The 5181-nt window shown below is 48.6% G+C and overlaps 1 protein-coding gene and 1 pseudogene across 1 annotated transcript in view; both read right to left on the bottom strand.

Annotated features, from left to right (window-relative positions):
- GALNTL6 (UDP-N-acetyl-alpha-D-galactosamine:polypeptide N-acetylgalactosaminyltransferase-like 6) overlaps positions 1–5181 on the bottom strand; it is a 2113891-nt gene that overhangs the window by 1285018 nt on the left and 823692 nt on the right. The gene's annotated exons all lie outside the window — the stretch shown is intronic.
- On the bottom strand, positions 2495–4900 carry LOC102873449 (annotated as a pseudogene).

Below are 5181 nucleotides of genomic sequence, written 5' to 3'. Positions count from 1 at the left end.
TCACCCCTGTCAGAAGAGCAATATTTAACAGAACAGCAAGCAACAAATGCTAGCGAGGTTGTGGAGAAACTGGAACCCTTATTCACTGTTGGTGGGAGTGTAAAATGGTGCAACCACTGTGAAAGGCGATATGGTGCTTTCTTAAAAAGTTGCAAATAGAGATACACAGCAATTCCACTACTGGGAATATACCCCAAGGAGACCATCCAAGTAGATATATGCACATGCATGTTTATCACGGCTTTGTTCACAATAAAAGGAGTTGGAAACAACCTAAGTGCCCATCAACAAACGAATGGGTAGAGGAGCTGTTTTATATTCACACAATGGAATACTATGCTGCATTGAAAAACAAGGAACTCAAGCCATATTATTCAAAATGGGTGACCCTGGAGGACATTATGCTTAGTGAAGTATCTCAGTCGCAAAAGGACAAATACTGCATGATGCTATTGCTGTAAAGCAAGACTGACCACGGTATTGGGAGGAGACTGAGAAGGATGGGTTCAATAATGTATTTTGCACTGAAACAGATAAGGGAGAAAACTGCTTAAGAGGGAAAATTATTAGGTATTTTTGTCATGACAGGAGTGTAGAGCAAAGGCTGTACAGTGGAGTAGACCTGGGGGAAGGGATTGTAACACAAGGAAAGAATTTTTCTTTTACTTTTCCAAGAGGGTAGTGTATTAGGGGGGGAAGGTTCAGAGGGGGAAAATGTGCAACAATGAATAAATGGAAATCCAAAGTCTCTGTAAATTTTCATTGAAATTAATAATAAATTCAAAAAAATGTAAAAAAAAAGGAAAATTTTACGAAGTGTAACAACAAAACCCCAAAATAAAAATAAAAAACAAACAAACAACAACAAAGAAACACAACCATGAGATACCATCTTATCCCTGTAGCAATAGGAAAGTTTAACAGGACAGCACACAACCAATATTAGCAAATCTACACAGAGATTAAAATTCCTAGGCACTGCTGGTGGGATTGTAAAATAGTACAATCATTATAGAAGGCAGTTTGGTATTTCCTCAGAAAAGTGAAATTTAAAATCCCCTTTGAACTATCTACTACTTGAATTCCATTACTGGGAATATAGCCCAAGGAAATCAGAATTGAGACACAAAAAGATATATGTACAACTATATTTATTTAACCATTACTCACAATATCAAAAAGAAGGAAACAACTCAAGTGCCCATCATCAAATGAATGGATAAACTGTGGTACATTCACACCATAGAATACTATGCAGCATTAAAAAGCAATAAAGAACTCATGAAACACTACACAGCATGGTTGTGTCTAAAAAACATTATACTGAGTGAAATAACTCAGCCAGAAAAGAAATGAAGGAAAAAAAATTACCACTGTAAAAATAGCAAGGAACCTAGGGAGACAGAGAAAGCAAAAAGTAGAATGTACAGATAATAGACACTCTAAAGGGTCAGGGGAAAGGAGGTTAAAACTGGAACAAATGTATGATTGAACAAAATGTACTGCAATTAAATTGCAATTGTACATGTACAACTGTTTAAAGGGGAAGAGAACGGTAAAATGAGGGGAAGAAGAAAGCCTTGAGGAAAAATATTAGAGCAGCAGAGATTAGTGTACAGATGAGTGGGAAGGAACACTGTTGTTGTTGTTGTGTACCGTGAGCCTGAACCGACCCATAGCTGAACCTCCAGTGGGTTTTCAGAGACAGTCTCATGGGAGGAGATTACCCTTACTTCTGTGGAACAGCTAGTAAATTCAAACTGCACACCATAGGGACTGCAGCACAGCTTCTTGCCACTAGGCCACCCGAGGAGTGAAGGAATAAGTAAGGTATATTGAGGATTTGAGAAGACATTTTGATAAAAGGAGTTGATAAATTGTAATTGATAATTATAAGGCAATGTATCTTAGATGACAGCAAAGAGTACCAGCTGAGTGTCTGTCTGAGTTTCATTGACTAGCAAAGGCATTTAACTGTGTGAATAATAACAAATTGTGGCTAACCTTGAGAGAATGGGAATCCTAGAACACTTGATTGCGCTCATATGAACCTTATTGTTGGACCACGAACCAGTCCTCAGAAAATAGCAAGGAAACACTGCATGGTTAAAAATCAGAAAAGAAATGCATCAGAGATTCTCCCTATCTCCACAATTTTACAATCTATATTTGGAACATATCATTTGGGAGTCAAGACATTGTGAGGATGAGTGTTAGAGCAGTATTGGAGGAAGATTCATAAACAATCTGCATTTTGCAGATGACACAACATTGCTGCCGAAACTGGGGGCCTGAAGCGTTTGCTGCAGAATGTCAAGGACTATCGTCTTCAATATGGATTGAAGCTCAACATCAATAAGGCAAAGATTCTAACCACAGGGCCTACTGACAGCATCATAATAGATGGAGATTGCTAACCATAATAAATTTGAGGTTGTTAACAGTTTCAGCTCTACAATCAACATTTTTTTTTTTAGAAAAGAACTCTTTATTCTCAGGGGGCCGGGGGGGCTGCAGGGAGTGGGGACAGCTTCATGTTGTGCCACAAGAAGTCCAAGAAGGTGGCCGCCTGTAGTGTCCGGCTGAGCCTCTGGAAGTGTCGTTCTGTGTAGGGCAGCAGGGCTTCCAGTGCGGCCTGTATGCCCTCGTAGGTCAGCAGTTCCTCCGGGGTCTCGTGTTGCAGAAGCACACCCAGGACAGCCTGCGCCTCGTGGCAGTGCCTGGAGTTGGTGTTCCAGGTGACACAGAAACGCAGCAGGGCCTCTTTCTGGTCTCGCCTCAATTGGAGAACTGTGGCTTCCAGCTTATTGCAGGCCTCAGGGTCCCTGCGGATGGCCTGGATGACAGTCAGCACGGTATGGGGACGGTCCAGGGAGATGGCCAAGCCCAGTGCCTGCAGGTACCGCCGTTCATGAAGCAGGTTGTCCAGTTCCTGCTGCTTGATCACCTGCTCCTCCCGCCTGGCCTGCTCCTCCACCTGTTCGGCCTCCGTTACATCCTTCCAGAGGATAACACAGGAGTCGCTGCTGCCTGTGACGGCGTGGTCATCTAGTCGGCTGCAGTGTAGCCCCCACACCTTGTCCTCATGGGCATCCAGTGTCCGCACGCATTCGTTGTTCTTAATGGTCCAGAGTTTCAGAAGTCCGTCAGAACCACTGGACAGCAGTTGAGTGCCCCGGCTCACGAAGGCCACCTTCAGCACAGAAGCATCGTGCCCCTCAAAGGTCTTGAGGCAGCTGAAGTCCTGCAGAGCCCACAGCTTGATGCTGCCGTCAGCTGAGGCCGTGGCCAGCACCTGGTCCAGGGGTGAGAACTGAACACACCAGAGACCGCGCCGGTGGCCAGAGAAGACACCTAACAGCTGGCACTTCGGCAGGGCCCAGAGCTTGGCTGTGCGGTCCTGGGAGCCAGTGGCCAGCAGCTTATCATTGGGGGCAATGGCCACACTGTTGATGTCCTTCTCATGGCAGCGCTGTGTGGTCTTGGCCTGCAGGAGGACGGGATTCTTGATAGGGACCATGTTCTTGGATAGCAGGGTTTCGGGAAGTGGCCATACCTTCACCGTGCAGTCCTGGCTGCCAGTCACTAGGAAGGACTCTTTTAGCATCGAGCAGCAGATGGTGCCCACACTATGTGTGTGACCGGAGCCCTGAGCCACACAGATCACCTCGCCTGTCTTGTTTATCCTCCAGACACGAATACTCTGGTCCTTGGCACAGCTAGCAAAGAGCTGCCCCTTCCGGAACACATCCAGGGCCAGGACAATATCTGTATGGCCATGGAGGATCTGGCAGGCTGAGGTCTGCAGTTCAAACACCTTCAGGCAGGGACTGTTGGAGGCCACCACAATGTGGGAGTCCTCAGGACCCAGGAACCGCACGTCCAGCACCTCCTCACTGTAGCCAGCAAACTGTCTGCGCAACTGCAGGGAGCGTGCTTCATAGAGCAGCAGGTTGTGGTCAGCAGTGGCAGTGAGGAGCAGCCCGGTGGCATGGGACAGGGTGCAGTGGGTCAGCTGCTGGCTAGGGCCTGGTGGCTGGGGCTGCGTGTATACACACTGCCCAGATGCGGCCTCCCACACACGCAGTGAACCTTGGTCACCGGCAGTCAGGAAGTGCAGGCCGGGGAACTTCACGCCCAGTTCAGGCATGGACTCCTCTGGCAGCAGCACTGCGGCCTCCACACTCTCAAACACTGGGACTGTCCTTGTAGACTGGCGGCTCCGCAGGTCCCAGACTGTGCAGATCTTGTCTCGGCCAGAGCTGAGCATGGTGTCACCATCGGTGCTGAAGACCAGCGAGGTGACAGCACTATAGTGTGCAGTCAACACAGCCAGGCACAGCTTGTCCTGCAGGGACCACACTCGGATGGCAGTGTCCACCGATGAGGAGAAGAGCAGCAGGCGCGTGGGGTCCGGGTGGAAGGCCACCAGATGCACGACGCCAGGTGAGCCCCGCAGGTGGTGTGTCCCATAGTGCTGCACAACATCCCACACACGCACGGCCCCGTCACAGCCGCCCGTTGCTAGCAGGGTGGAGGTGGAGTCGAAGGCCATGGCGGCTACAGGAGCTGTGTGTACCGCCTTCCACAGGCGTGTGACGCTGCCCTCTCTCCACGCCCACCGTGCCAGTAACATGGCTCTGCTGGCAGTCACCAGTACCTGGTCATCAGGACTGAGATCGAAAGCTGTGATGTCTTCTTGGTCTTCCTGCTCCAGGCTTCGCAGCAGGGTCCCCGAGGCCACTTCCAGGACATTGACTCTGGTGCCACAGATGCAAAAGAGGTGCTGCCCCATCTGGTCTAGCTGAACTTTCCCGCCTTTGTAGAAAGGCTCAATCTTGCGCTTCACAGCATAGTTGGCCTTGAAGCGGCACACTGCAGCCATGGCTTCTGCCATGCCGCCGCCCCAGTCCTACGGAGATCTTCTAGAGATGCCTGGCGCCCGCGCCACGTGAAACCAGGTTACTTCCTCCGCGCTCGCGGCGCTTTGAGATGGCGTCACAGTGCGTCATCAGTAGCTAGGATTATCTAAAGAGAAATTGCCTTGGGAAAATCTACTATCAAAGACTTTTCCAAAGAGCTAAACAACAATGAAGTGAGTCTAGAAACTAAGGTGTGCTTGATTCAGGCCATGACCTTTGCAATTACTTGTTATTGTTGTTGTTATGTGCCCTCGAGTCG

Source organism: Elephantulus edwardii, unplaced genomic scaffold, assembly GCF_000299155.1.
Source record: "Elephantulus edwardii isolate Elephantulus edwardi_28Jun2011 unplaced genomic scaffold, EleEdw1.0 scaffold00018, whole genome shotgun sequence".
Taxonomy (NCBI): Eukaryota; Metazoa; Chordata; class Mammalia; order Macroscelidea; family Macroscelididae; genus Elephantulus; species Elephantulus edwardii.
The sequence above is the reverse complement of the archived record's forward strand: the minus strand, read 5'-3'. Positions and strand labels throughout refer to the sequence as shown.